The sequence below is a fragment of the Sciurus vulgaris genome (genome assembly GCF_902686455.1).
Source record: "Sciurus vulgaris genome assembly, chromosome: X".
NCBI lineage: Eukaryota > Metazoa > Chordata > Mammalia > Rodentia > Sciuridae > Sciurus > Sciurus vulgaris.
The window spans coordinates 40625887-40635116 of NC_136471.1; the positions used below are offsets into that span (position 1 = coordinate 40625887).

The 9230-nt window shown below is 37.9% G+C and overlaps 1 pseudogene across 1 annotated transcript; it reads right to left on the reverse strand.

Moving 5' to 3' along the window:
* Positions 1-8519: 8519 nt before the first annotated feature.
* On the reverse strand, positions 8520-8724 carry LOC306651527 (guanine nucleotide-binding protein G(I)/G(S)/G(O) subunit gamma-10-like; annotated as a pseudogene). Its single transcript has one exon. The product of its transcript is annotated as a guanine nucleotide-binding protein G(I)/G(S)/G(O) subunit gamma-10-like (transcript).
* Positions 8725-9230: the final 506 nt, after the last annotated feature.

A 9230-nucleotide genomic window follows, 5' to 3' on the forward strand; every position in this document is an offset into this window, starting at 1 on the left:
GCTTCACTCTTTCTGCTAAGGATTGCTTTAGCTATTCTGGGTTTCTTATTCTTCCAGATGAATTTCATGATTGCTGCTCTATTTCTGTAATGTATGTCATTGGTATTTTAATTGGAATTGCATTGAATCTGTATAGCACTTTTTGGTAGTATGGCCATTTTGACAATATTAATTCTGCCTATTCAAGAATATGGGAGATCTTTCCATATTCTAAGGTTTTCTTTAATTTCTTTCTTTAGTGTTCTGTAGTTCTCATTGTAGAGGTGTTTCACCTCTTTTGTGAGATTGATTCCCAAATATTTTATTTTCTCAGTGTAGTTTTGATTTGCATTTCCATGATGGATAAAATATCAAACATCTTTTCAAATAGTTGCTGGCCCTTTTTCTTTTTCTTTTGACAAGTGTCTGTTTATTGAATAACTGTCATTTATTGAATGGTTTGTTTTTATTTTTGGTGCTGAGTTTGTTTTTTTTTGTTTTTTTTGAGTTTTTACATATCTTGGATGTCAATTCTGTGTTGGAAGTGTAGGTAAAAAAGATTTTCTCTCATTCTGTAAGCTATGTCTTCACACTGTTGTTTCCTTTGCTATGCAGAAGCTTTTTAATTCGATGCCATGACATTTATTGATTCTTGATATTATTTCCTGACATATCACAGCCCTATTTAGGAAGTTGTTACCCGTGCCTATATGTTGGAGTATTTATGGCCTTATACCTAGCTCTTTGATTCATTTTGGGTTGACTTTGATACAGGCTAAGAGAGATCTATTTTCATTCTTTTACACATAGGTACCCAGTTATCCCAGCACCATTTGTTAAAGAGTCTTCCTATTCTCCTACGTATGTTTTTGACACCTTTGTCAAGAATCAGATGACTGTATCTTTGTGGGTTTGAGTCTGTGTCTTCTATTCTATTCCATTGGTCCACATGTCTCTTTCTATGTGTTTGTTTCTTATTCTTCTTTTTTGTGGTGCTGGGAATGAAACCCAAGGCCTTGTGCATGCTACGTTACAAGTACTCTACCACTGATCTACAACTCCTTCCCACACATGTCTGTTTTTATGCCAGTATCAGGCTGTTTTTCTTAATATGACTATATACTATAATTTGCAATCAGGCATTGTAGTGCCTCCAGCATTGCTCTTTTTGCTCAGGATTGCTTGGTTATTCTGGTCCATATGAATTTTAAGATTAGAAATTCTGTGAAAAATGTCAATGGCATTTTTTTGCTGTCATAGAAAATGATGAATTAAGCAGAATTTATTTCCAAGCTCCTCAAAGATTATTACAAACACAAACTATCCTTCTAAAAGTATCCCAAATTAAATCAAAGGCACATCAACACAGTACAATACTTGTGATATAAAGAATTATTTTAGGTTATGATATTTTCACATTACTTTGTTTTTAACCATTTGCAATATTTTGTATGTAGGTCATAATTTAAACATTTTAAAACATTTTTAAAGATATGAAATAATGTAGTATCTTTTTTTGGTGTAGTATCTTTTTAAAAGTGCAACCACAACCATAATGTAAAGAAACTTCAAAAAGTTCAAATCTGCTTCATGTACAAGATGAGGCAACGAAATATACATCATAACATGAATCTTTCCAAATAAGTTTACTAAGAAATGTCTCCCATATTTAGTGTTAAAAATAAAACAATCTTCTCATTTAGAAAAAAAAAATCAAGGCATTGTTTGATGAGTAAAGTCTATTCTTCCTCCCAATTTACACTTTCTTGTCTTCATTTAGTAATTGTAAATTTATGATACCATAACAAATTTTATTATAGTATAAAAAAATATTGGAAACAACAAATTACAAGTATTCCATGTTTTAAATAAAGTGTTTTCCTTCCTAAAATGTAAACATCCATTAAGAAAACATGTGATATTCTAGGTATAGCAATGCCAGTAACTTCCTTTTTTTTTATTGTAAACAAATGGGATACATGTTGTTTCTCTGTTTGTACATGGCATAAAGGCATACCATTTGTGTAATCATAAATTTACATAGGGTAATGTTGTTTGATTCATTCTGTTATTCTTTCCCTTCCCCCCACCCCTCCAACCCCTCTTTTCCCTCTATACAGTCCTTCCTTCCTCCATTCTTGCCCCCCTCCCTAACCCTAACTCTAACCCTAACACTAACCCCTCCCACTCCCCATTATGTGTCATCATCCACTTATTAGAGACATCATTCGTCCTTTGGTTTTTTGAGATTGGCTTATCTCACTTAGCATGATATTCTCCAATTTCATCCATTTGCCTGCAAATGCCATAATTTTATCATTCTTTATGGCTGAGTAATATTCCATTGTATATGTGTACCACAGATTCTTTATCCATTCATCAGTTGAAGGGCATCTAGGTTGGTTCCACAATCTGGCTATAGTGAATTGAGCAGCTATGAACATTGATGTGGCTGCATCTCTGTAGTATGCTGATTTTAAGTCCTTTGGGTATAGGTCAAGGAGTGGGATAGCTGGGTCAAACGGTGGTTCCATTCCAAGTTTTCTAAGGAATCTCCACACTGCTTTCCAGAGTGGCTGCACTAATTTGCAGCCACACCAGCAATGTATGAGTGTATCTTTCTCCCCACATCCTTGCCAACACCTGTTGTTGCTTGTATTCTTGATAATCGCCATTCTAATTAGGGTGAGATGGAATCTTAGGGTGGTTTTGATTTGCATTTCTCTTATTACTAGAGATGTTGAACATTTTTCCATATGTTTGTTGATTGCTTGTAGATCTTCTTCTGTGAAGTGTCTATTCATTTCCTTAGCCCATTTGTCGATTGGATTATTTGCATTCTTGGTGTAGAGTTTTTTGAGTTCTTTATAGATTCTGGAGATTAGTGCTCTATCTGAAGTATGATTGACAAAGATTTTCTCCCATTCTGCAGGCTCTTTCTTCGCATTGCTGATAGTTTCCTTTGCTGAGAGAAAGCTTTTTAGTTTGAATCTATCCCAGTTATTGATTCTTGCTTTTTCAAGTTTATTGATTTCTTCTGCTATGGGAGTCCTGTTGAGGAAGTCTGGTCCTAAATCGACATGTAGAAGATCTGGACCTACTTTTTCTTCTTTAATCTGCAGGGTCTCTGGTCTGATTCTGAGGTCATTAATCCATTTTGAGTTTAGTTTCGTGCATGGTCAGAGATATGGGTTTAGTTTCATTCTGTTGCATATGGATTTCCAATTCTCCCAGCACCATTTGTTGAAGAGGCTATCTTTTCTCCATTGCATATTTGTGGCACCTTTGTCTAGTATGAGAAAATTGTATTTATTTGGGTTTGTGTCCATGTCCTCTATTCTACCTGAATAGGTACCATTGATCTACTTGTCTATTTTGGTACCAATACCATGCCATTTTTGTTACTATTGCTTTGTAGTAGAGTTGAAGATCTGGTATTGCAATACCCCCTGCTTCACTCATTCTGCTAAGGATTGCTTTAGTTATTCTGGGTTTCTTATTCTTCCAGATGAATTTCATAATTGCTTGCTCTATTTCTATAAGGTACGTCATTAGGATTTTGATTGGAATTGCATTGAATCTGTATAGCACTTTAGGTAGTATGGCCATTTTGACAATATTAATTCTTCCTATCCAAGAACATGGAAGATCTTTCCATCTTCTAAGGTGTTCTTTAATTTCTTTCTTTAGTGTTGTATAGTTCTCATTGTAGAGGTCTTTCACCTCTTTTGTGAGATTGATTCCCAAGTAATTTATTTTTTTCGAGGCTATTAAGTTTCAAGGATGATATTGAATAAAAGTAGTGAAAGAGGGCATCCCTGCTTTGTTCCAGTTTTTAGGGGGAATGCTTTCAGTTTTCAACCATGTAGAAAGATATTAGCCATGGACTTAGCATAGATGGCCTTTACAATGTTAAGGAATATTCCCATTATCCCTATTTTTTCTAGTGATTTGAGCATGAAGGGGTGCTGTATTTTATCAAATGCTTTTCCTGCATCTATTGAAATAATCATGTGATTCTTGACTTTAAGTCTATTGATATGGTGAAGAACATTTATTGATTTCCTGATGTTGAACCAACCCTGCATCCCTGGGATGAAACCCACTTGATCATGGTGCACTATCTTTTTAATATGTTTTCGTATGTGATTTGCTAAAATTTTGTTGAGAATTTTGCGTCAATGTTCATTAAGGATATTGGTCTGAAATTTTCTTTCCTCGATGTGTCTCTGTCTGGTTTAGGTATCAGGGTGATATTGGCCTCATAGAATGAGTTTGGGAGGGTTCCCTCCTCTTCTATTTCATGGAATACTTTGACAAGTATTGGAATGAGCTCTTCTTTAAAGGTTTTGTAGAACTCGGCTGAGAACCCATCTGGTCCTAGACTTTTCTTTGTTGGTAGGCTTCTGATGTCTTCTTCTATTTCATTACTTGAAATTGGTCTATTTAAATTGTGTATGTCCTCCTCGTTCACTTTAGGCAATTCATATGTCTCAAGAAACCTGTTGATGTCTTCGAAATTTTCCATTATGTTAGAGTATAGATTTTCAAAATAGCTTCGAATTATGTTTTGTATTTCAATCGTGTCTGTTGTGATAATTCCTTGTTCATTCGAATTTTAGTGATTTGGGTTTTCTCTCATCTTTGTTAGTGTGGCTAAAGGTTTATCAATTTTGTTTATTTCTTTCAAAGAAACAACTATTTATTTTGTCAATTTTTTGTATTGTTTCTTTTGTTTCAATTTCGTTGATTTCGGCTCTGAGTTTAACTATTTCCTGTCTTCTACTACTTTTGGTGCTGGTCTGTTCTTTTTCTAGGGCTTTGAGCTGTAGTGTTAGGTCATTTACTTGTTGAGTTTTACTTCTTTTATTAAATGGGCTCCATGAAATAAATTTTCCTCTAAGTACTGCTTTCATAGTGTCCCAGAGAGTTTGATATTATGTTTCTTTGTTCTCATTTACCTCTAAGAATTTTTTAATTTCCTTCCTAATATCTTCTGTTATCCAGTCATCATATAATAGCATATTGTTTAATCTAAAGGTGTTGAAGTAGTTTTTGTTTTTTACTCTTTCATTCATTTCTAACTTCAACCCATTATGATCTGATAGAATACAAGGTAGTGTCTCTATCTTCTTGTATTTGCTAACATTAGCTTTGTGGCATAATATATGGTCTATTTTAGAGAAGGATCCATGTGCTGCTGAGAAGAAAGTGTATTTGCTCTTGGTTGGATGGTATATTCTATAAATGTCCGTTAAGTCTAAATTATTGATTGTTTTATTGAGATCGATGGTTTCTTTATTCCATTTTTGTTTGGAAGATCTGTCCAGTGGTGAGAGAGTCGTGTTAAAATCACCTAGTATTATTTTGTTATGGTCTATTTGTTTTCTGAATTTGAGAAGGATTTGTTTGACCTACATGGATGAGCCACTGTTTGGGGCATTGATGTTTATGATTATGTCTTGCTGATTTATGCTTCCCTTAGCAGTATGAAATGTCCTTCTTTATCCCTTCTGACTAACTTTGGCTTGAAGTCCACATTATCTGAAATGAGGATGGATACTCCAGTGTTTTTACTGTGTCCATGTGCATGGTATGTTTTCCCCCATCCTTTCACCTTTAGTATATGGGTATCTCTTTCTATGAGGTGAGTCTCTTGCAGGCAACATATTGTTGGATCTTTCTTTTTAATCCAATCTGCCAGTCTGTGTCTTTTGATTGATGAATTCAGGCCATTAACATTCAGGGTTATTATTGAGATATGATTTGTATTCCCAGTCATTTGGTTCATTATATTATATTATTTTATTTATTTATTTATTTATTTGACACGACTTGGTTCCTCTTTATTTGACAATTCCTTTAGGATAGTTCCTCCCTTTGCTGATTTGCTTCTTTGTTTTTCATCTCTTCCTCATGGAATATTTTGCTGAGAATGTTCTGTAATGCTGGCTTTCTTTTTGTAAATTCTTTTAGCTTTTGTTTATCATGGAAGAATTTTATTTCTTCGTCAAATTTGAAGATAAGTTTTGCTGGGTATAAGATTCTTGGTTGGCATCCATTTTCTTTCAGGGCTTGAAAAATATTGTTCTACGCCCTTCTAGCTTTTAGGGTCTGGATTGAAAAATCTGCTGATATCCGTATTGGTTTTCCCCTAAATGTAATTTGGTTCTTTTCTCTCACAGCCTTTAAAATTCTGTCTTTATTTTGTATGTTAGGTATTTTCATTCTTCAGTGTGGGTCTGTTGTAATTTTGTATATTTGGGGTCCTATAAGCCTCTTGTACTTGATTTTCCATTTCATTCTTCAGATTTGGGAAATTTTTTGATATTATTTCATTGAATAGATATTTCATTCCTTTGGGTTGTTTCTCTAAGCCTTCCTCAATCCCAATAATTCTTAAATTTGGCCTTTTCATGATATCCCACAGTTCTTGGAGATTCTGTTCATGATTTCTTACCATATTCTCTGTTTGTTCAACTTTGTTTTCAAGGTTAAATATTTTGTCTTCAATGTCTGAGGTTCTGTCTTCCAGGTGTTCTATCCTATTGGATATGCTTTCTATGGAGTTCTTAATTTGGTTTATTGTTTCCTTCATTTCAAGGATTTCTGTTTGGTGTTTTTCAATATCTCTAACTCTTTATTGAAATGATCTTTTGCTTTGTGTATTTGCTCTTTTAACTGTCGGATTGGTACAATCATTCAATGCCTGCATTTGCTCTTTCATCTCATCATTCAATGGCTACATTTGCTCTTTCATCTCATTGTTTGCTTCCCTGATCATTTTAATTATGTACATTCTGAACTCCTTTTCTGTCATTTCTTCTGTCATACTATCATTGGGTTTTATTGATGTAACATCTAGATTTGTTTGGGGCATTTTCTTCCCTTGCTTTCTCATATTGTTCAGGTATCAGTGGACCTCTGAGATATTTCGGATTTCCTCTATTGACTTACAATCCCTGAAGATTTCTAGTATATCCCCTCTTAGCCTTCAGTAGGCTGAAGTCTTGGAGGAAGTTGATAATGCGGTGCTTCACAAGGAAGCTGCCTCTCTAGGGGTGGTGGCCATCAGGTGGGGTATATTCCCTGCTAGTTGGCAGAGGAGCCTCCACTTGTTGACCAATGGTCTTCCAAAGGGGAACTAGGCTGTGGGCTGAGGCAAGGCCTGTTTGGGCCTGTGTCTCTGATTTTTCCATCCTTGTGGGAAAATCTTACCTCACAGGGAAGACTAACCCGGTGGGGAGGTCTCGCTGGTCAGTTCCCATCCTAGAGGTTCCCCTCAATCCACAACTATTGCCTGGGCTGGGCTGCCTTCCTCTGCAATGTTCCCAGGGGCCGGACCTACCTCCTGGGCCTGGGAGCCTCACCCTTCGCAGATGAGTCTCCTTAGGCTGCCTTTCCTCAGAGAATCTGCCCGCAGTCCTGGAACCTTCACTCCGCCCCTAAGACCCTGCTCTGCACCTAATCGCCTGGCTATGGGGCCCCTCCTCTGAGCAGCCACCTGGAGCCCCGTACAATTGCTCCAAGTCCCAGTGACCCGCCGCACACCTCTTCCTCCAGACAGCCACCCAGTGTTTCGGTGCGGTCACTAGGAGTCCAAGCAACTCACTGCGTGCCTCCTCCTCCCGCCAACTGCCTGTAGCCATGGGCAGTCACTCCGAGTCCAAGTGACCCACCCCGTTCCTCCTCCTCCTCCGGGCAGCCCCCCCAGGTGTTCAGGAGCGGTCACTTCGAGTCCAAACAACTCACCACTCGCCTCCTTCTCTGAGCAGCCGACTGGAACTCTGATGCAGTCACTCTGAGTCCAAGCGACCTGCCGCGCTCCTCCTCCTCCTCCTCCTCCTCCTCCTCCAGGCAGGCCCCGGTGTTCAGGAGCCGTCGCTCTGAGTCCAAACAGCTCTCCTCACTGCTCCTCCTCTGGGCAGCCGCCCGGAGCCCCAGTGTCTGCTCCAAGTCCAAGCACTGTGCTGAGTGACCTCCTCTACGATGCTCCCAGTTGTCTGAGTTTACTGCTCCAGCGGGGAGAGGGGTGTCTTGCCGGGCAGCTCTACTTCACAAAGTTCCCTGTGTTCCTGGACTACTGCCCCATCCAGGACGCCTCCCCAATGGGAGAGACTCACCCGGCGGCTTTGAGTTGGTCCCAAGTCTTTCAATATCTCCTCTTTTGAATCCTGAGTCCTGGAGCAACATGAAATGCAGCCACCCTCTAGTCCGCCATCTTGAAAACCAGTAACTCACTTATAAAGAGATGTATCTTGGTATATTTGGTGGTAAGGTTTTTGTTTATCTTAATACAAATCACTTCACCAGGAGAAACAGGCCATTATTACTTAAAACAATTCTATTTCTTCACTCAGTTTCCTTATTTAGAATAGAAAATCATGAATTTCTGTAGAATTTTGGCTGTAAGACCAGGCCACAGTAAAGGTCTGAAATTTTCTGTCATTTGACTAAAGAAAAGTATTATCTTGAGATTTAGAAGCAGTCATTCATTATTTTGGGCTTGAAGGCATTCCTCAACGAACATCTTCCCAGGCTTCAGAGTAGAGCGCAGGATCTGGGCTCTTGGAAGGGGTTGCTTCTTGCTGGAACAGCGACCAGCAGAGCATCCTTACGTGCATTCTGCATGCAGTACTGCTGAAGTTCTGCAGCAGCCTGAGAGACTTTGATCCTTTCAATGCCAGCCTCCAGCATGAGCTACTCCACGAGGAGCTGCAGAGCACTCATGCTGACTGAAGACATGGCCATGCTGGTGCTGGCTTTGAGGGACTGTCATAGGTATTTATACAAGGATCACATCATATCTGTAAATTGCTTTTGGTAATATGGCCCTTTTAACAATATTAATTCTGCTTATTTATAAACATGGGAGGGTTTTCTATCTTCAAATGTCTTCTTCAATTTATTTTTTCAATGTTCTGTCATTCTTCTTATAGAGGTCTGTCACCTCCTTGGTTAGATTTATTCCTAGGTATTTTATATTTTTGAGGCTACTGTGAATGGAATTGTCTTCCTGATTTCTTTCTTATTAGCCTTATTGTTGGTGTATGGAAAAAACTTAATTTGTTTATTGTGTATCCTGCTACTTTGATAAATTTATCATCTATAGACATTTTCTGGTGGAGCCTTTACAGTCTACTCAGTATAGGATCATATCATCTGGAAGTAGGAGTAATTTGACTTCTTCCTTTCCTATTTGCATCCCTTTCATTTCTTTCCCTTGCCTGTTTACTCTGGCTAAAATTTCA